Here is a 23815-nt window from a genome sequence, read left to right as displayed (position 1 = left end):
TGGCGTTCAAGAGAGTCCATCACGGATAGCTAAGTTCCCTGGTACCTCACTGCTTATCATATAGTAGGAGAAACTAATCGTATTTCATGTTACTGTGTGTGCTCAGTGGACAATATATATAACTTGTAGAGTAAAAAAGAGATGCAACAAGTGTACAACCTCTTTGGCGAAGCCATGTCGATCTCAGCGTGATTGGGTTGGTCGGTGAGGATGATCCGGCTGACTTGGCTGTCGGAGGAGGGGAAGAAGATCTTAGGCATCTTGAGATGGAGCCCGGGGTACTGCTCCGCTGTGATGGAGGGTCTCGTCATTGGAGCAGCTCCGGTGAGTTGTACGACGCCGAGGCTGAAGCAGGACAGGAGAGACAACGTTAACCTGAGTGGAATTGTAATAGCATCTCCAATAGATGACGTAAAATACATAAGCACAAAGTGCTAGATGTAAAATACATCAGCCGCTCATCTCTGAACTTAACTGTCGAAACTGAATTTAACTGTCGAAACTGAACTTAACTGTTGAAACTGAATTTTGTTGTCGGAACTTAATTTTACTGCCGAAACTGAACGCACTAGCTAGTAGCAGAAAAGCAGTAGCAGCAACAGCAGCAGCGCGTGCGAGAGCCGGTCGACTGAATTTTTCATCTCTGGTCAGTCGATTTTCCAGCCGTTGGATACGAAATCAAGGGCATGCAGTTCAACTTCAACCTCCACCCCCCTGAGCCGCCAGCCACCACTGACCAAATCGCCGCCCTTCGCCGCCTGCGGCCGGCGGTGCGCCGCCCCGCCCGCCCTGAAACCACTCCCCACCGCCGGTCCGCCGCCGCCCCAGCCATCCCTCTAGCCCCCCCCTGTGCCGAGATTTTTCTCCGGCGTTCCCCATGCCACCGCCCCACCACCGCCGGTGACCACCGCCCCCACCCTGAACCCTAAGATAGATAGTGGGGTACCTCTCCGGCGAGCCCCCCTCCCCGCTGCGGCTGGTTCTTCCTTAACTCCGGCGAGCCCCCCGCCCCCTGAAAATCGACTGACCAAAAGTCGATTTAGTCGACTAAAGTGTAGCTAAATCGGAGCAGCATCGCAAGCAAGAGCAAGAGCGAGAGCAGCAGCGCGAGCAAGAGCAGACCAAGAAGGGGACCGAGAGAAAGAGCAGAGCAGCAGCGCGAGCGAGAGCTAAAGCAGCAGCAGCTCCTACTGATGTGCACGTCGCCGCCGAAGGAGCGACGCCGTGGAGGAAGTGGCCGGCGACGCCGCCGTGGATGGAGCCGCACCGTGTCGGCTCGAGACCGAGCGCCAGCAGCACCGTGAGATCGAATCAAGAAGAAAATACGGCGATTAGTGTACAACCTCTTTGGTGGTGCCGATTAGGCCTCAGCTTCATCGGAGGAAACGGTGATGATGATGCTCTTCCGGTGGTGCAGGTGAAGACGGCGGTGTGGGAATGGAGGTGGCATGAAAGACGAGGGGAACGTCGGGGCAGCTCCTTGGAGGTGGAGGGCGGGGTGGCTGAACCGGCGGGACGACGAGATCGACGATGGATCCTCATCCGGTATGGTGGATGAGGGACGTCGAGGTGTTGTTGTGGATGACGTCGTCAGGGAAGAGGCTCCGGCTGGGTGGCGGACGGAGGAGGGTGTGGAGCTTCACGGGTTTTCGCGGCCTCGGTGTACGAATGGGTGGGCGGATGGGATGGGAGTGGTAAACCATGGCTTAGGGACGAGCTTGTCCGAAATGTGGGGTAAGTTACGAAATTACCCCCACCGATTTGAGCTAGGCGGTTCTTTCGGTTCACGGGTATCACGGGCATTTCACGTGTCGGGATTTCACAGGAGGTGGGAGTTTCCACGCGCGTTGTAATTTTGCAATAACAAGGCGCGGGTTGAGATGGAGGGAGTTGTCGGAGCACAACGAGACAAAGATATATCTTAAATATTTCGGGGTAACAAGGCACGGGTTGAAATTTCCGGATAAGCCCAACGTGTAATGTACCAAATCAATTCGCACTTCCATCGACGAAAAAACAAAAAGAAATCAATTCGCAGCACACAAGAGGGTCTAGTCCCTTGTACTGTACCAAATCAATTCGCACTACAAATGTCATTCCAAACTTTGAATTCATGTTATGTTCAATTAAAATATTTCGCTACATGTATAATGCATGCAACCTGCTACTCAAATGAACGTTTTAGTGCATTCCAAACGTATATACTACCGCTTCAATATGAACTAAATTTGAATTCGTTCCTCTATTTGAATAAGATCTACAATGATGATTGTCGTGAAGTCAAACCATTTGAATTCGTTTCTCTATTTTAATAAGATCTACAATCATCATTATTTTCAAGTTAAACCATTGTTAGTGTATTATCTTCACAGCACACCACATGATTACTCTCGAGTTAGATATGAACTATGTGTACCTTCCATCTCCTCCTTTCTGTGTCCATGCCTCGTGTCTCTCATACGGTCCCACATACGTGTAAACTCTCGCCCCTCTTTTCATCGATCTCACAACCGCACACTCCTCCCCCTATCTAGCTAGTAGCTCGGCCTCTCGCACCACTTCCTAGCTCCATTCTCTCTGTCTATCCGTCTCGCAAGGCCTTATTTGCCTCTAAGCAATGGATGTACACCGACCGATCTCCCGCTATACATATAGCTAGCTAGCTCCTTAATTATAACTCATTTCCCCCCACGCGTTGATCGATCTACCTCATTAGTTATGTCTCTCCCTTCCTCCCACAAACAACAATTGATCTACCGACCTAGTTAGGTTTGCTTAGCAAACACATGGTTTCCGTTCATCATCCATGCATGTGTCCCAACAGATCTATCACGCACAGGCACACACAGAAACACATCCCCATTCTTATAGATAATATTGCAGTTCTACCCTCAGTTTGTCCAGTAGGCCTCTCCCACCATCTTCGAGAAGAAACTCCATCACCCATCCAGCACTCTACCCCTCCCCCTCCCTCCCTCTCTCTCCTCTCTCTCTGTCTCTTTCTCTCTCTGTCCCAACCTATTTCCCGTCTTTCAGTTATGTATGGATGTCGACCCATCTCCCTCAAGACATAGCTGGGTATTTCCTTCACAACACATATACGAGTCATTCTACCTCTTTAGTTAGGCCTCTGCCACCCCCTCCCCCCCACCCGCCACACACACCGATACATCGAGCGCTCTAGTCATGTCTCCCTGCCACACACAAACTTTCCCTGTGCCCTCTGACGTTCTGGTAGGTCAGTCGCCCTATATCTTTGACTTGCACACACACAATTTCGATGGCTCTCTTCATCCATCTCGCACCCACCCACTTGATCCTCTCTTCGACTCTATCAATATCTATGACCCCTCCCTCTCTTCTCGTGGATTGCCCCCTCTGGCCCTCTCTATATGATATGGATATGCCTCTATTTCACACACATTGCATGCAAAATTTTGTTTGAGATGTCATCGACACATATTCCCACAAATACATTCACGAAATCACCACACCCCCCAAAAACAAAAAACACTCACGAACGCACACGCCATCTGTCTAGGTTTGTATCTCTCTTACACACACCCACGTAGGTGGGGGACGTGCACGAAGAGAAGAGGTGCATGCACGACGCACGTACTCCCGTCTCTTTCCCAACCACACCCGTGCGGGTACACGGTGGAGCTCATAGCTGTACAAAAAGGCAGCGCACGTGGTAATTTGACACGCGTACTGGTTGTCCACTTGTGGAGGATCATCTACCACGGGTGAAACAACAAACTGCGACTTGACGCGTTATGTTAAAAAAGAGGCAAACCATGTGGGGCCTACCTTAGAGGCTAGGCTCTATACACTGGAGTACTTTTGATGTGTCTCGTCAACTCATAGAACGAGGAGAAGCTTGCTTAGTACACCGTCTCCCCCGCCCACGGGCGCGGTGGCTCGTAGGATGTGGTGGGGTCCTACTTCTATGACAAAAAATCATGATAGAAAATGGGCTTTTTGTCCCGGGCAGGCCGGAGACGCAGCTGCATGACATTCTTTGGGCCGTCCATGATGGAAAAAACCATGGTAGAAGTGAGGGCGAGGAAAATATCGGGGTGTTCCCGGTTACGGTGGGTGGTCGGGGCTGAGCAATGCGCGTTTCTCTCGTACATGCATGCGCGTGGGTGAGAGGCGTTGGGCTCTAACTGAACCCGAGGAGGCGTTGGGCTCTAACTGAACCCAAGCGATTGCACTGCAGGCTACGCGTTACTGAAGCCGAGCAATCGATCGATGGCTGTTAACTGAACCCGATCGAGCGATTCCTTTGCTACTGCTGCTAACTGAAGCCGATCGATGCTGAAGAGTGAGCGTTGCTGGGGGGTTTGGATGAACAGTTCCCGGTGGGGGTGGATGAACAGGACCCCGTGGCGTTGCCTCTGCATGAACAGTGAGCGTTGCTAGGGGTTTGGATGAACAGTTCCCGGTGGGGGTGGATGAACAGGCTCGATCATTCGAGCCGGTTGGGGCTGGATGAAGAGGACCCCGTGGAGAGCATGATGAGCAGGACCGTGGAGGGCAAGATGAACAATAAACGGTGGAGGGTAGGATGAACAGTAGCTCGTGGAGGGGTGGTTGAACAGGAGCCCATGGAGAGGGCTGGTTGAACAGTAGTCGGTGGAGTAGCGCGCGGTGGAGGCTAGATGAACAGGAGCCCGCGGATGAATAGTCACAGGTGGAGGCTGGAGGAGGTCGACGGTGGATGAACAGTAGCCCGTGGAGGCTGGAGGGGGTCGACGGTGGAGATGAACAGTATCCTGTGGAGTCCCGTTTTGTGGTACGCCACACCCCTCCTGATGAACAGGACCCCCGTTTCGACTGTAGTGCTCCAACACAAGTCCGTTTCCTCCGTTTTGCGGTACGCCACACCCCTCCCGATCAACAGGACCCCCGTTTCGACCGTAGGAGGTCCGTTTCCTCCATTTTGCGGTACGCCAGACCCCTCCCGATGAACAGGATCCCGTTTCGAACGTGGCCGGTCGAACACAAGGCCGTTTCCTCCGTTCTACGGTACACCAGGCCTCGTTTCCATCGGTTGTTCCGTCCAAGCCCTCCCGATGAACACGACGACGCATTCCGTTCCGACCCAGCCGGTTGGCTCCCGATGAACACGACGACGACGCTGTTTCTCCATTTTGACCCAGCCATGTACACGAGCCCTGGCCGTACGTATGCGCGAATAGGGGTTCGAGACCCTGCCCGTATGTACATTCATGGCCGTATTTTCTTTCTTGCACACTGGCCTCTATACATACGTGTACATGCTACGTGCGCGCCTCTACTACGACACGTGCGCGCCTCTACACGACTAGTATGTATGTACACGTTCCCGACTAGAATGACAACGCTACGTACGCTTCGACCAGGTGGGTCCCGACTGTCAGGCACTTCCTTGCATGCGAAGATGTAGCTAGTGGGTCCCAGCAGTCAGGGGGGCGAATCGTTTTTTTGCCCGAACACACTTCCTTGCGTGCGAAGATGTAGCTGGTGGGTCCCAGCAGTCAGGGCGAAACGTTTTTTTCGCGAAAGAAGATGGTCCGTCCGGTGGGTCCCCGCTATGATGTGGAGGAATAATTATCTTGCGCGTAATAAGGAGGCACTTCCTTGCTGCCGTCGTGGACCCAGCTGTCAGCCTCTCCACGTACAGTCCATGTCCGATGGAAGCCGTTCCTTGACCACGTTGACCACGCCGCGCCGAGAGCACCAGGGCGGTGGACGACGGCGAGGCCTAAGAAGGGGACGACGCGGAGCCGGGCAAGACGCGACAGTGGATGCCCACGCGTAGAGGAGAATGAGTGTTCGCTGGTTCGCTGCGGTGTGAGGCTGCCGTCGCCGCAGAATAACAGGGGCTGTGGGTGAGTAGAGGGATGGCCTGGCCAGCGGTGGGAGTAGTAGGGGGCGGTGAGGCCTCCGCCGCATCGCAGCCGGCCACGGGAGGCAGGAGCACGAGGCACGACCGGCGCTGGTTTGGGTGGCTGGAGCAAGAAGACCAGAGGTTGAAGAAGCACTACAGCCGTTGGATGGACATCGTACGGTCACCGGAGCTAGAATCGTGCATATTGACTAAGTTGACAACGCCCTCCGTCCCCGTCAACTTAGTAGGCCCACAAGTTAGCCTACCACTATACTGGGTCCCAGCTAGCACGGGGAGTATTCATTTTTTGGTGTGTAATAAGGCGGCACTTCCTTGCATGCGAAGATATAGCTGGTGGGTCCAAGCTGTCAGCGGCGGTAACGTTTTTTCGCGAAATACAGAGGCCCTTTCGGTGGGTCCCAGATGTCAGGTGGAGGAATAATTATTTTGCGCGTAATAAAGAGGCATTTCCTTGCGTGCGGCCGTGGACCCAGTTGTCAGCCTCTCCACGTACATTCCACTTCAGATGCATGTCGGTCATTGACCACGTTGACTAGGCCGCGCCGAGAGCACCAGGGCAGTGGACGACGGCGTGGCCTAGGAAGGGAAGGACACGGAGGCAGGGAAGACTCGGCAGTTGTTTCCCACGCGGAGGGGAGTACGATGTACGAGGGTTTACTGGTTCATCTGCCGTCGCCGGAGAATAACAGCAGGTGTGGGTGAGTAGAGGGATGGCTAGGCCAGCGATGGGAGTACGGTGGGGCGGTGAGGCCTGCGCGGCAGCACAGCCGGCCGCAGGGAGGAGGGAGCAGGCAGTCCCGCCGGCGCTTGTTTGCGGGGCTGGAGCAGGAACAACAGAGATTGAAGAAGCACGACGGCCGTTGGATGGAAATCCAACAGTCACTGCTTGTGCTTCAACCATTTTTTTAGGAAAGCCTCAAATCTGTGGAAAACAGCATACAGCCCATCTGCCATTATTTCTAATAATTTATATCCCATTTGCTAATTCTTAAGGTTTTTTGGAGCCCATATTCTTTTTGTTAGCATTACATCCCATATTGTGGCCACGGTTAAAAAATTGTACGAAATTTTGCATATTTCAGACGGTCCGAACTGTTTTTAATCCCGAAATTTTGAGTCACATTCAAACTGATTTAAAAAACAAATGTATATCAATATAAAATCCAACAAATTGTCCACGCATAAAAATCAATGCAATTTAAAATCTCGAAATGAAAAAAATAAATTTGAAACTAATTGCCGGTTTGATGTGTTTTAAAAATGTACAACACATTTCTCATTATTGATAGGCCATTTTCTCGGCCAGCCGAATGAAGCTCTCCTCGTCTTGAAAGATTTGCAGCCCAACAGGCCTGACAAAGCGACTTACTTGGCAAAGCACAAAAAAAGGCTGTGGCCGTGGACCCAACTGCGGCCGTGGACCCAGCTGTCAGCCTCTCCACGTACAGTACTCTTCCGATGGAAGTCGGTCATTGACCACATTGACCACGCCGCGCCGAGAGCACCAAGGCGGTGGACGACGGCGAGGCCTAGGAAGGGGACGACGCAGAGCCGGGGAAGAGGCGGCAGTGGATGCCCACGCGGAGAGGAGTACGAGGGTTCACTGGTTCGGCTGCAGCGTGAGGCAGCCGTCGCCATAGAATAACAGGGGGTGTGGGTGAGTAGAGGGATGCCCTGTCCAGCGGTGGGAGTAGTAGGGGGCGGTGAGGTCTCCGCGGTATCACAGCCGGCCACGGGTGCCAGGAGCACGCGGCACGACCGGCGCTGCTTTGGGCGGCTGGAGCAAGAAGACCAGAGGTTGTAGAAGCACTATGGCCGTTGGATGGACATCGTACGGTCACTGGAGCTAGAATCGTTCATATTGACTAAGTTGAATAAGCCCTCCGTCCCCGTCAACTTAGTAGGCCCACAAGTCAGCCACCCACTATGGTGGGTCCCAGCTAGCAGGGGGGTATTCATTTTTGTGTGCGTAATAAGGAGGCACTTCCTTGCATGCGAAGATATAGCTGGTGGGTCCGACCTGTCAGCGGGGGGGGGGGGGGGGGGGACGTTTTTTTGCGAAATACAGAAGCTCTTCCCATGTACATTCCACGTAGAGTGCGTAATAAGGAGGAACTTTCCTTGCGTGCGACCATGTACCTTGTGGGTCCCAGCCGTCAGGCTCTCCACGTACAGTCCTCTTCCGATGACTCTCGTATGTTGACCACGCCGTGCCGAGCGCGCCGAGGCGGTGGACAACGGCGAGGCCCCAGACTGGAATGACCCGGAGATGGGGAAGATGCGGCAGGGGAGTCGCAGATGGAGAGGAGTGGGAAACTTGACTGGTTTGGGTGCGGGGTGGGCCTACACTCGGCAGAGAATAACAAGAGGTGCAGAGTGGAGGGATGGCCTGGCCGTCGGCGGGGTAGCGTTTCGCTGAGGAGCGCAAAACAACGCCGCTTGACGCCGGAGGCTGGGGCAGGCGGTCCCAGCAGCGCTGGGGGAAGAAGACGAGAGATTGAAGAACAATGCCGACCGTTGGATGTAAATCCAACGCCTTCTTAGGCTTCGACCTGCTGACCCACATGTCAGCCAGTCCATTTGTTTTTTTAGTCCATTTGGTGATCTGGGTGAAACAATGATGTAGCATCTATGCAGCCCGTTTATATGTATGGTAGAATTTAAAGCCCATTTGCATTTTTCTCGAAATCCCCGGACTTGCTGGGCTGGGTGAAAATATCATGTTGGGCTAGACGGAGAAATGTTATAAAAATATAAACACATGATTGCACGTCTATTACTGCATTGGTCAGTAAAATCTTTGCAAGCTTATGTACGCAATCACTAGGAGTTAACTTGCCAAGTCATATATAAACAATTATTATTATTATTTTGTAAGAACTTTCAACTTACGAAATAAATATCATCTAAATTTGATCAGTTAATAGTACGCGGGGTATTATTATTTTTTAGGCTAGACGTGGGACAGTTGAGTTGGTTCTAGGGAAAAGTACTCGGAGAAAACTCAGTTTACATCCAAAAAGAAAGTGGGAGAAAATTCAAATATAGGATTAATGAAAACGAAAAATATAACTGAGCTATATAGGAAGAGGATGAAAGATTGAACAAAATAAAGAAATACAAATGGGTAGGTGGTTGGTCCCATATGTCTGTGTACGAGACCTGCTGGGTCCACCTGAGGAGGGGAATATGTTGGGAGGAAGGAGATTCAAAGCACGACAGCCGAGTGAACTTTTTTTTAACAGACAAGTGAACTAGTTACATACATAAGCAAATAGCCACTAAAAAAGGCAAACAGGTTAATGGGTTCTTAAAAGAAATATTTCGGACAAAACAGATAATTACGACACTTAGGCTAATGCATGAAACACTCAGATGATAAAGGTGCTTATAAACAGATAAAGTACAACATCTAGACCTTCCTGGCATGCTTGATCATGACCCTACGACTGTACGTGTACTCGTCGGTTACGGGAAGCAGACACGCCCTCATGTCCAAGATCTGCCTGTACATGTCGAAGCATGCATATGCGTCCTTGGCCGCGTAGGTTATGTAGGCTAGATTCAGAGGTACCTCCCACGTGTTCAAGTCCTTGGTATCGTTGTCTTCTTTCATGTTGGCGTATCAGGGGTCGATGATGGTCTCGGCAAGGTCAACCACGGAGTCCTTCTCCTGCCCGTTGCTGATTATCTTGTATTGTTCTGGATGTCGACAAGCTTGTTGCACCAGATGGCCGAATCGTCGCGTTCTTCCTTCTCTCCACCGTAGTGAAGGTGCAGTCGGCGCTGCCGATGAAACGGGTGAATGCTCCAGAACCTCTGATGGCCCTACAGAAGTGGTAGATGAGAACCTCGTCCCACACACATACCTGGGCGACGGTGATCCGCTGGTCCCTGTTAGGAGATGAATGGATGGGCACAAGGTCTAGTCCTGCAACCTTGTGCTTTCTCGTCCTGTAGGTAGTGCTTGAACTCGGCGAGGCAGAGCTTCACCGAGTCCGGATCGTTGGTGTACATCACATTCAACTTGGTGGAGCCATAGGACTGAACGGCGAACTCAAAGGGGAACTCCTTGCTGAAGTCCATATCCAGCAGGCTCACCCCTCGGATCGCCATTGGAGTCTCTTCAAGTGAACGAGTGTGTAGGCGGCGGCAGCAGTTCGTTTTCAGCTCTTGGGGAACTGGATTCAACAGTAAACTGAGTGTGTACAGGCGACAACAGTTACTACCCCTCCCTCGTCCGCTGCACGCCCGGCAGAAGATGCACCCTCGGCACATTGAAACGCCTCCATTAAGAAACCTACTCCGCCCACATGTCGGTTCACGAGCGGGTCTGTATTGGTACTGTAATAACAGGAGTTAGTGGTTAGTTTACTTAAATTTAATTAGCTTTAATAGAAATTTATACTTAAAACAAGCAATGCATTGGCTCGTTCTATCAGTGCCACAGGATCAACATGCACAACAATTAGAATTATTATTCTCAGGACGCACACGATCAACACATTTGTCTCACTTTCACAAAGATAATACTACCAAGTTTGAACTGTTTGTTATGGTTGTTGTCCTCTGCATCATCATGCCGTGTTTTCCAGCTTGCAAGATTCAGAACCAACAAATAAGATCCAAATAATAAGTACAACAAAGATGCCTACACATCTCATTGATTCCCAGCTTGCAAGATTCAGAACCAACAAATAAGATCCAAATAATAAGTACAACAAAGATGTCTACACATCTCATTGATTCCCAGCTTGCAAGATTCAGAACCAACAGATAAGATTCAAATAATAAGTACAACAAAGATGCCTACACATCTCATTGATTCCCAGCTTGCAAGATTCAGAACCAACCCACTAGAGCCTTTTGATAAAGTGAATATCGGGATTAAATCCATCTTGGCTAGCCATGTCATACAATCTAAGAACTTGGCGAATGCTCTTGACTGTCACAACATCTATAGTTGAGTATTCCTGTTTGCACACCACAAACCAGGAGAGCATGATTTCACTTTAATAGTGGCCTCCTTTACTCAACCTGCAGCTCCACTAGGATGAGGCCTGCCTGGAGTTCGATGATTCAATTCATGCGCCTTTTTCTGCAGTTCACCTGAAATGAAGCAAAGATTACATCATTCAACTAGCAAGAAGTACTTGCTCTCGTGAGCTGGCAGGTTCTTCTTTAGTAGTTGCACTAAAATTGAGGAACATTAAGGTTGGCTGTCCGGCTCATGTAAGGTGCAACAATAATTTTCTTATCCTTTTGTGCAGTTCCACTAAAATAAAGTGCCATTGTTGTGACAGTGACGACTCGTCTTGCAAAGGCTAATAAAATGTTGCACGAGATTACCAGCAGAACTTGACGGAGATTTTGGAAACTCCAATCACCATTTTGTGCAGTTCCACAAAAATTGAGAGATGTTGCCCACGTGACATTTTAGTTGAACTGCACAAGACACTCATTCCAAAAAAAGTGTTTTGTGTAGTTCACCAAAAGGTCACAATAGCAACAAGGTGAAATGGATATCCCTATCTGCACAAAAAGATAGAAAGAAACAGTTGCTGGTCAATAAGAATATACGAAACATATACGAATGAAAAGAAGCATCTTAATTATGTTCATGGCAATCACGCAAGGACAGTAGAAATTTTAAAACATGAGCAATGCTTCATGTTACCAGAAGCATTACGATCAACAATGAGATTCCTCAAATATGGGATTACTTTAATGGTGGCATTGCTTGTTTACCAGATACAGTAAATCATCGGCAGCTAAAGAGTTGGTTTAAGGGCATGGGACTGTGGGGACACCAGGACACTGAGAAGCGTAAAGGAGCAACTTACTTATCATACTGGGGAAAACAACAGGAGTGCCATTTGTAACACAGTTTAATTGCATCTTATCACTGGAGGCATTAGATTAACAATAACACTGGTTAGACATGTCCCTAAGGTAACAGTGTGATCGCTTCATTTTACATGCGCCCTTACATTAACAATAGCAAAAGGTTGGTATAAGTACATGCGAAAGTGGATGCATCAGCACAATGTACCTACAAGGAGGCATAAAGTGGTGATGTAGAGTTTGTTCATGCTATGTGAGGGTAGAATATCTAATCCTGGAGACCTTTTACTATGTGAGGGCAGCAAAACTAATCCTGGAGACCTTGTACTATGTGAGGGTAGCAAATCTAATCCTAGAGACCTTTTACTATGTGAGGGCAGCAAATCTAATCCTGGAGACCTTTTACTATGTGAGGGCAGCAAATCTAATCCTGAGACCTTTTACTATGTGAGGGCAGCAATTCTAATCCCGGAGACCTTTTACTATGTGAGGGTAACAAATCTAATCCTGGACATACTCTATTGACTTGTCCACCAGCCGCCACTTCCTATCGTCTTTTCAACCAATAATAGATCTGTTCCTTATCCAGTTTGTACTGCGTTTTCCCATTATTTCCCTTTTCAACCAAAGACCGGTTGGGTATCCGGTCTCTACTACTTTCACCATATTATTTCCTCTTTGAATCAAGTCCTAGATTCGTGCTACAACTTCCCCCCTTTCTTCGTTGTTTGAACAAAGCCCTAGATTCGAATGCATGAAGTAGCTTTACCTCTAATGATACTAAAAATTTAGGTGGCTTTGGAAGAGCTGATGGGAGTAGAAAAAGATGCACATGCAGACACGTGGGGAGCTGGGGCAGTAGAGCAAGGCCGCTTTCGAAGAACTTATACATGAGGGTCGTCGGGATGTCGGCGGCAGCAAGTCGGATTTGGGGACAAAACGGCAGGGAGGAAGAAGGGTCGGAGGACCTCCCGAGCCGGCGCTGTGTCGAAGAGAACGGCACGGGCAGAGGATCGGGCCCATCCGACAGCTGTGGGTTTCCTCCCTCGCCGGCAATGACCGCGTGAACGATGCACCTAGTCCTCTACACACACCAGCCGAAGGGATCCGGCCGGATCTGTGACCAGCGGTGAGCAGAGAGAAAATGTCGCTACCGCTATCTTGTTTATATCTGGAGAGGATGAGAGAATGAAGAGAGAAACCCTAGTAAAGCAAGCGCTCAGGCCCCTGCGTACATATATAGTGGAGTGATTATCTTTTTCTCTCCACAACAAGCGTTTCAATTTGTGTACATGGTATTAAAGAAAAGAAACTTTCTATTTAAGGTGACTACCTGTACGACTCCTACCTACTACTACTAGTAGTAGTATTGTTCACTTGTGCTCCCCGGCCGTCCATTCATTGAACAACCCCACGGGTGAATAAACATACATTACTAGTATTTATATAGAACGAACAAGCTCAAACTATTTTCGCGTAGTTAAAAGTTGAGGGCGGGGCTTTTCCCGGGCAGTACGCGCGGCAGTTTTCACGTAGGCGGTTTGACAGAGAGCCGAGGAGGGCGAGGGAGTAGCGGATTCAACTTACTTAATGCTGGAAAGGTCGGGCTGTGCGATTTGAACTCAACTAACCCAAAAATATCCAAACAGGAGGGTTAGTTTGGGTTAGTTTGAACTCAACTAACCCAAAAATATCCGAACAGGAGGGTTAGTTTGGGTTACTATTTGGATCCACGTGTTAGAGTTAGTTTGGGTTAGTTTGAACTCAACTAACCCAAAAAAATCTAATTCACCCAAGAGGTGCTTATTTGGGTTAGTTCTTCTCGGGACACTAAAAAACACATTTTTCTCTCGCTCTCCCCGCAGCAGATCCCTCCCCACTTCGTCGAAGCTTCTCGTCCTCTCCCCCTTCCCTCCCTCCCTCTTGCACCGCCCATGAAGGCACCTCGCCGTATCCGCGCTCCATCTAACCCTACCATCCAAACACCTCTTTCGCTAGAGTTACTTCAGGGTTAGTTCAGGATTAGAATCTAACTCTAACCTTTAATTGAGTTAGAGTATCCAAACAGGGCCTTTGAGAGAGACGAGGAGGGAGAAGCGATACGGGTTGCTGGATTACTAGATATAGGTATCGCACGGAAGCCAAGAAATATGGTGATAGCATGGGTTAGCCATGTACACTAGTATGATGTAACTACACTGGGCTGTCGTGTTTGGTACTCTTCCAGTCCACTGTGGAGATGATTGGTTGATTTTATATCGCTGAATAATATAAAATATTATGAGTGCAGACGCTCCACCCCGAGGTTCCTTGCTCCTTCTCGATCGTCGGGAATCTATGTTCTTCCACTCTATTATTTTTTTACGTGAGCTTTCTTCATCGTTTTGGCAACACGCGGCACATCTAGCATCAAGGTGCACGTGTCATGCAAGGATCGTTCCATCTATATGAAGAACACGTGGGACTGGAACTACGAGACCGACATGTACCCAGGAGTGGACGTGCGAACCTGTGTAACGTAGCACACTAAGTGAAGTAGAAAGGCACAAATAGTATGAACATGCGTGGCATATAGGCATTTGTCTCTTACTACCACTAAATGTTGTACGTGCAATGCCCGGTGATGTTATGGAGTACGTGACTAAGTACTCTACTACTACTATATTAATTGGAGGCACATATTAGGTTTTATATTTGTTTACGTGTATGCCCCGAGACCTTCCAACTAGACGTTTTTTTCTCTCCGGGTCGCACTTTGTATCGTTCATACCACTAGTACAGTAGTACTACTACGTGTGGTCTCCGACCCAGAAGTGGAGACGCTCTACCACGCTGTTCATGTCCCACTCCTTTCGCTGACGTGTGCGACATCCAGCATGTGCCGTGTGTTTGGCACTCCTTCGTCGTAAGAGTTGAAACGCTTGCTGTCATTAGAAATAAAAAATAAATATAAATCACCAGTGATACTATACCACGCGGTTTCCTTGCTCCTCGATATCGGAAAGAATACTTCCGCTCGCCGACATGTGGGACTTCGACCATCCTGGTCCACTTGCCATGCCCGCAGAACTCCAAGGGCGACTTACCCCGGTCGTCGCGCCGCAGTAATTACTAATGAGCCGTCTAATCACAGGCCCAACCTTACCCACTGTGAAGTTGCTCGGACGAAGGAACCATCATAACTTTGAATTCCGCTTGTTGAAGAAAACTACTGTACCAGCAGTACTGCTAGCTACAATAGTTACTCCAGCAGAGGGCTCCTTTGTTTCATAGGATAGGAATTTTATAGGAATATGAAAATCATAGGAAGTGAGATGACATGCATCTCAATTCCTATAGAGAAAGATATGCCATTTGATGCATAGGATAGGAATTTTTCCATTGAGTCTAGGCTAATGTACTGGTAATTTGCTCTAAAAACTACAATATGAACTAGTAGTACTGTTACATGCTCGTAATTAATTAAACAAACGTACGGGCGACACAGACACGCACACTAACTACTAGTACTACTACTTCTCACATGCTGGCCAGACGCCGTCGTTCTCCTTCCCGGCTTTGTCGGCGACACCGCACCGTGCTTGGATCTCCGCCGACCTCTCCGCAGCAGCGCGTGCGTCCTCTTCTTTCTTGCGGCGGCGGGCCTCTCTTTTCTTGAGTGCTTTCTGACTTTTCCGCTCCCTCTGTGCGGCTTTGGCCGCCTCTTGCTCTACCGCCCATTTGGCCTTGGCAGCTTCAAATTCGGCCCACATAGGTGTGAGGTCGCGAGCGGCGATGAACTCGACACGGCGAGATGCCACCGCTTGCGTACCATTCTGTGTGCGGTCGTGGGCGGCGAGAAACTCGGCGTGGCGGGATGCCATCGCTTCCTTACCGGTTAGTGTGCTGCGCGGTGGCATGAACGACGCTTGGTGACAGCTCTGGGGTGGAGTGGCCGGACAACCGTCAAGTGCATTGGTTTGTCAAGAGCTCAAGGACAGAAGATGAAGGAAATTTGGATTCCCCTTCAATCCTGGTCATTTATTACCGAGTAAAATGCATTGGCGGTCATTAAACTTGTCTTGATAGCTCACTTTGATCATTGTATACGAGATATGGTGATTATACGGTCACTGGCTCCGTATTTGTCTGGTTGACCAGTCAAACAGTCCGCATGCGCCTCATTAGCTCGTGTTCTTTATCTATCTATCTATGTGGGCCTACCTGTCAGTGGAGAAAGAAATAAAAACCAAAATTATGCGTATGTGACATTACTGTTTAGACGTTTGCTGGACGCCACCGCAAACACCGAGCATGTATTCACCTGGCTCAACACCAACGGTCATACTAGTGACTCGGCGCCTTGCTCATGTATATCATCCATCACAACGACAATCTATAAAACAACCTAGCTAGAGAGGGTACTATGGTGCGGAGTATGTACTATCGTGAGCGACCGATCATAGTGCCACTGCACACGAGTGTGTGTCTGATCGATTCGTCCATTATTCGTAAGTTATGTACGGTTGTGTGGTGTCTAATGTTGGTCGTCGAATGCTAGCTGGCGACAAGAGTGGTTGCATGGACGCCTGGTTGTCAATATGTGTCGCATATGCTTCAAAGGCTCGTCATCCATGAGTTCACATTTTACCACCACGCCAGCGTCTGACCGCCCTGGCCTACCGAAACCCCTTCCATCGCTAGCGCGCGCTTCTCGCCTGCAACGATCACCGTCTCTCCAAAACCTCAATGCCGCATTCACCGGCCTTAACTGCAGGTGCAGTTGGTGTGTCACTGACATACGGGCCTGATGCCCGTTGGGCCCACATGTCAGTGAGACAAAGTACCTGCGGTTAAGTCACTAAAGCAGCGTCCGCATTCTAGCCCGAGGCGACCTCTCACTGGCGCCGACATTGCAGCAGCGCGACAGCCGAGAGAGCGCCACCCGCGAGGCATCCCTGTGCAAGCGACTGCTCCGCGTTAATGACACCACGACTACCGACGAACCTACTCCGGTGCCAGCCGTCCATCCGTCTGCCGCGGCTCATTGCCATTCGCCCGCTATATTCACTTGAGCCCCAGCTCCTAGCCATAGCCAAAGACCCACACTCATTCTCCTCCGGTCCTTTCCTTCTGTTGGCACCACTCCAACCATGGCCACCGGGCACTCCAAAGCTCTCTTGGACGTACTGTCGCAGGAGCAGACGAAGGACATCGGTGGCTCCGCTCCGGGCGAGCTCCAAAGCTCTCTTGGACGTACTCTCGCAGGAGCAGACGAAGGATATCGCCGGCTCCCCCCCGGCCGCCCTCCGCCGCCACGAACACGAAGCCGGCGCGCGTGTGCGGGCGCAGCCGGCAGCGAGGAAGAGTAGTACACGGTAGGTCGCCACCGCTCTGGTCCCAGGAAGGCCACCGCTCCTCCACTCACTCGACGCCAAGCTTGGTGGGATAAAAATTGGCGGCCGATTAGCTGCTTGACGGCGACGTGGAGGTGGAAATCTACATAACCTTGTGCTCCGGAGGAGGAGGTTATCGAGGCGGATAAGGAGGAGGCAAAGGCAATGGCCGGCTTTCTCGGGTTCATGGACGAACATGGTGGTCGGGGCCCGGCGATCGTTTAGATTAGGTTTACAGTAGGTTTTAGTATGGTTTGTGTGAAATATGTAATGAATTTCATCCAGTTTATAGGAAAGTTCTCGAAATGTAATGAATTTCATCCAGTCAATTTGAAATTTGCTTTGTTTGCACGAATTTCGTCCGGTTAGTTCATATAGTTGTAGAAAGGTATGCGGGCAGCATTGCATGGCATCCACCAGTGTCCTCGGACAGATGCCGGTGTAAAGTTGAGGGCCAGCGCTGGAGATGCCCTAACTATCATGCTATAATCGCTAACAGTGCTCCATTATTTCGCAGGGAACAATTATCCCTCAATCAAAATCAGATCCGCCGTGTTTCGCACTCCTCCTATGTAGGAGTGTAGACTCTTGCTTACATAAAAATGGTTCAAGTGGATGGCACTGTTGTCGGTGTCAAAACCAGCGGATCTCGGGTAGGGGGTCCCGAACTGTGCGTCTAAGGCGGATGGTAACAGGAGGCGGGGGACACGATGTTTACCCAGGTTCGGGCCCTCTCGATGCAGGTAATACTATACTTCCTGCTTGATTGATCTTGATGATATGAGTATTACAAGAGTTGATCTACCACGATATCGTAGAGGCTAAACCCTAGAAGCTAGCCTATGATATGATTGTTGTTGTCCTACGGACTAAGCCCTCCGGTTTATATAGACACCGGAGGGGGCTAGGGTTACATAGAGTCGGTTACAAGGGAGGAGATCTACATATCCGTATTGCCAAGCTTGCCTTCCACGCCAAGGAGAGTCCCATCCGGACACGGGTCGAAGTCTTCAATCTTGTATCTTCATTGTCCAACAGTCCGGCCAAAGGATATAGTCCGGCTATCCGAGACCCCCAAATCGAGGACTCCCTCAACTGTAGCACGTCATATCACTCAAACTAGCCCGCCTAACGCGCGGGAAAGCACTGCCCTCGTCATTTTGTTCTGGATTACTATCAATCGATCGCACAAAAATGTTACGCTTTGCAAGTTCAAAAGGAAAAGGCGGCACACTTACAACTCGTACGCGTCGCGTTCACGTCGCACCCCCGACAGTCCGGCTCGCACGCCGCTCACCAGAGGGGACACGCGTTGTCTTGCATTTTCACTGACATGTGGGACTGCAATTGAATAAACCGTTGATAGCCGAAATCTAATCGCTCGGCGGGCGTCGGCTGAGAGGAGAGAGACGGGGGAGGGAGAAGAGATCGCCCGCCCGCCGTGCACGGCCTCCAAGAAATATGTGGTGATAATGTGAGGTGGGCCATGCGGGAGTCCGCACCGCTTCCAAGCACCCTTCTTACCGCCCTGGCCCACTAGAACTCCTCCCCCACCCCACCACCTCCCCGCGCGCGCTCCCCCCTCAGAGGCCAGCTGCCCGCATTCATAGCAAGTACTACCAGTAAAATTCTGGGCTATAAAAGGCATGTACAATGGTTGATAAGATAGTCTTATTATAAGTCTTCCATGTAATTTAGAGATGACAAAAAAATATGTGTACAATGGATCATCTCTTAGCCTTTTCTTCAATAACTAGTTATTCGTAAAAACATGGTGAAACATATTGTGCTAAGAGATCATCTCTTGTCTTCTCGACAAGCCCGCTTATGTGGAGGAGAGAGAGACATTGACAAAGTCAAGGAGTGGGATCTGCAGGAGCTCGTCCCTACACGTGCTCCTAGGTATAAAAAACTAATTCTAAAAAAAGAGGCATAAAAAACAATTGTGTCTAAAAAAAGAAAGGTAAAAAACATTTGAGAGGAAATAGATAGAGAGAAAGTGAGAAAAAGTTGTAACCTTATAGTCAACACTATGGTAGTATTACATGAGGAAGGAGGGAGTGGTGCACATGCCAAGTTCACTAGGCTGCCATGTTTCACACTCCTTCGTCGTAACAGTGGAGACAATAGGTTTCATCAAAAATAAACAATGAATACTCGTTGCTCCTCCACTATATCGGAAAGAATACTTTCATTCGCCAACATGTGGGACGTCGACCATCCTGGTCCACCTGCCATGCAAAAAATTATCCCGGTCCACCCCGGTCGTAGCGCAGGCTAAACCTTTCCCACTGTAAGTTAGTCGGATGAAGGAACCATCATGACTTCGTTCAATTCCGCTTCTTTAAGAAAACTTACTCTACCCGCAGTACTGCTACCACATGCGAAGACTGGACGACACTCTACAACGTCATATCACTAAAACCCACTAGGCCAAAATAGCCCGCCTAGGATCTGTACTCCCTCCGTTTCAAAGTTAGTAGTACAAAGTTGACTCATCTATTGTGAAACGGAGGTACGTCTCTGTACTGCTATGATTTTGTGTTGTACGTCTCTGTACTTTTGCTATGATTTTCCTAACATATGAACCAAATGAGGCCTGAATGTATCCGTGTCGACTATTGTCTGATCGATCGCTAAGCCTACAATTTTAGGAGCTTGGGCTATTGGCCGATCGACGACGGATCAGTATAAGCGTAGCACGAGCTCATCAGCCCCAACATTTCTCTTCGGTGAGTGTTTTGCAAGTACTATAGCTCGCACAGTAGCTAGCCTACTTACACAAAGAATCATCAAATAAGCCCTGCTGATATGATAAATAGTTCAAACTTACATCTAAGCATGCCATATATTACATCAAACGCTGGTGAGGATACATTTGTTTCCATAACTCGGAGAGGGTTCGCATGATTCACTATCAAACAAAAGTAGCAAGTACTGCCCACACAAGACAGTGCACTAGCCCTAAGATGGCTTGATAACACACATCGTTCTGGTAATTAAACAGAGGGCAATGCAAACTACCCTGAAGAATTAGCGCGACCAACTATTTCTTGTCATCGATCTCTCAGGCAATGACCACAGCACGGTCAGCGGCACGGGAATCGATCTCTGGGGCGATGTCCACAGGACTGACCGCGACATCGGAATCAATCTCTGGGGCGATGTCCACAGGATGGACAGCGGCATCGGAATCGATCTCCGGGGCGATGCCAACAGGACGGACCGCGACATCGAAAACGATCTCTGGGGCGTTGTCCATAGGACAGGCCGCGACATCCGAATCATCAAGGACGTCCACCGACACCTGCACAACCCTAACATATTAGCAAGCACATTGCAAATAATCAAAAACCACAACTTTCGGTAATAAGACATTATTTTTTACCTTGTGCAGCTCACCAGGGGATCCCATCCCTCCGGGGGCCATCTCCTCATGCTCGATGGGGGCCATCAGCTTGCCAGGGGAATACTGCTTCTCAACGGCGACTATCTCCTCAAACTCGGCCTTGAGCCGCCCAAAGGTGGCCATCAGAGTTTCTGGGGTAGGCACGGTGGGGCCCTTGCTGTTCTTCCAACTTTCTTTGAGGAGTTCATCCGCCAACGTCGTCAACTCTTTGGCCAGTGCTTGTTTCTTGAAGTTCTTCGTCTCCATGGGTTGGCCCGCCAACATGGTCAAATCGTTGGTCGGTGCTCGCTTCCTGGAGATCGATGTCTCCAGTGGTTGTCCGCCGACAACTCTTTGCCTAGTGCTCCAGGATCCATCAATGAACTGACAAACAAAAAGCAATCGAAAGGAAACCACAATCGCAATGAAAACGGGAAAAGAATAGGCTGTGAGAATCGGTCGGTGCTACGCAAAAAGAAGATTCTTGGAATGAAAATATAGCAGCATCGCTGATTCGCCCACCTTTCCTTCGTCGTCGAAGAAAAATGGCAGAAGTGAGTAGCCTGGAGTGAGGTTTTCTTCAAAAAGGGGAGAAAGGGCTTCAACGAGTGTTCCAGTGAAATGATGGTTGCTTCGTCCAGTGCAACTTCGAGGCCACTTTACCACTGCTGGTAAAGGTGTGGGTTTTGTGATATGACGGGTCATGACGGCCACACTGGGGTGACCGGTGAGTTTCGACTGTAGCACCTCGCTGTGATTTGGTGGATGGCATGCGGGCCCGGATGCTTTGATGTCCCGCATGTAGATAGAGTGGCTAGTCATATAGGAGTGGTCAATATTGTGCACCGCGACGAAGGTGGAGAGGAAAACGATAGAACTACGTAATTAATGCATGAGTTTAATTAGGGTAGTTTTGTAAAGTACGTGATACATTCCTCCAATCGCAAAATGCCTTGGTTGATGAGATTTGAGATTTGAGCCCTATCAACCGGAAGGGAGATTTGAGATTTGAGATTTGAGATACTGCACGCGGTGTAGTCTAGTCACTTGTTGGAATCTCTAGAAAGACTTATACCGCATGATTCTTTGCTACTTCGCCGACATGTGGGACAGCCAGCAGCATCCGGGTCGACGTAATACGTGTCATGCACCAGATTAGAGTGCGGAACGGACGGGGGGCATCACCCCGGTCGGTGGCCAGCCTCGACGCGGAGCAGTCGGTGCACCGGGAAGCGGCGCTCTCTCGGCCGTCGTGCCGCTTCAAAGTCGGCGCCAGTGAGAGGTCGCCTCCGCTCTGTCCGGGCATTAATGCGGCACTGACGCTCCAGGGCGACGCTGACCTTTTCACGCGGGAAGCGCGCGCTGGCAAGGGAGCATAGGTTGAACCGTTTCAAGTGTAGTACTGGTAGTTTGCAAAACTACTCAATTATTGCACTCAGTTTCCAAAGAAATTGTGGTAAAAACGTTACTCCACAGCCCGCTTCCCTTCTCCTTCCTCTTCGACCTCCCGCGCACGTCCGCGGGAAGCGACCGGTCAACCCTTATATGGGAGTGCTAGCACAAAAAGATGCATGCATGACCACTAAAATTTCCAGATTAAACAGCCGCTCCGGCTGGAGTATGGCGTATGTTGTTACCTTCGGCTGGGCCATGGCTACCGGGCGACGGCGACCAGAGAAGAGGCAGCGGGAGGTGAATGAATGCAGCTACTGTTTGGGTTCGTCGTTAGGCTTAAATAAATGCGCAGCATCACGTGTACCCGTAGGTGCACAAATTGTAACATACGTGTCTACTTAAGTGGGCGTCACGTAACTGGTGTGTGTGTGTGTGTGTGTGTGTGAGATTCTGAGAGATAGAGTGCGTGTGTGCGACTCTACTCTTTGGACATGTACTCAACCTTTTGCATCGGGATATAAGTTTAATGGTATTTACTTTAGCTAGTGATTTACGCGGCCATGTTAACGTGGTTGTGTAAAAAATGTCACTTCCTGCTCGTGATTTGCGTTATATAATTACAAGCAAGATGCTCGTGCATTGCACGGAACATCAATATGCTTTTTTTTACAAAACACATGTTGTGATTTACCCATGCAGGGGTAATCCCATGTGTAAACACTAATGATATTTTGAGAATTTTATCGGAAAACTGGTATCTCGAGAATGTCATCGAAAAATGGAAGATGAGAGATAAGGTGAGGAGGAGTGGAGCGTGGTGGTGACTGGTGGTCGGAATGGGCGCAGGCATGGGGATGGACGGCGCCGGCAGGCGGCAGCGGCCACCATGCTTTATTGTTCCGGAGACTTTCTTTTTTAATTGCTCAGCAATGAGGTGTGGGAGATAAGGATGTGGAGAGAGGTGCGGCTATCTTTTGTAAAATTATCATAGTTTGCATTCTATCCGTCAGATATAGATCAGACGGTCTATATTACAAGATGGCAGGCACACCATCATCGCCAACTTGGTTTCTTTTATAAGGGTACAAATGATAAGTTTGCTAACTACTAAAGTAAAGTGGAATTTGTCCATGTTATACAAGTAAATTAAGGTGATTGTTTATCATACGGGTAAGGGTGGATGAAGGGTGGTAGGAACAAATGCCCCGCCTAGAGCATGTGTGTGTGAGATGGAGTCTCAGTGTGTGTGGGGGGGAAGTGAGAGATAGATGGAGTCTTAGTGTGTGTGTGTGTGCGTGTGTGTGATGGAGTCTTACTATGTGTGTGTGCGTCTGTGTGGGGGGGGGGGTGGGTGGGTGCGTGCGTGCGTGTGTGTGTGTGTGTTTGTTTGTGTGTGTGTGTGTGAGTCGCGAGGTCTTTGGTGGCGGATGTAATTTAAGTGTGCATGGCTTCATCATAGAGAGGTGATGTGTATGGCAGAGGCCACCAACGATGGGGTGCGAGAGAGAAAATGCCCGTAGAGAGGGAAGAGAAGGTGTGTGCGCGTGAGAGTAGTCGACATCGAGAGAACGTGTTTGTTCGAGAGACACCAAGGAAGACTACTATATATCGATGGTGCATGTAGGTGGGAATTAAACGAAGGGATGGTCTTATTGGTTTCGGGAATATAGGGGAAGAGTGAGAGGGGGGTAGCTACAAGGAGATTGTTAAGTGTGAGTGTGTGTTTTACCCATCCAGGCGAAAGTTATGTGCACACAAGAAGAGAACGATTCGATGTGGCGTTAGGGTTGAGGGTAATTAACTACGTATGGAGACATAGAGACCTTCAACGTGCATGTGTGAGAGGTATACATGTATACGTGGGATATATGTGTGTGTGCGCGCGCATGATCGAGATAAAAGAAAGAAGACATAAGT

This window comes from Aegilops tauschii, chromosome 7 (assembly GCF_002575655.3).
Source record: "Aegilops tauschii subsp. strangulata cultivar AL8/78 chromosome 7, Aet v6.0, whole genome shotgun sequence".
NCBI lineage: Eukaryota > Viridiplantae > Streptophyta > Magnoliopsida > Poales > Poaceae > Aegilops > Aegilops tauschii.
This window is presented reverse-complemented; position numbering follows the sequence as displayed.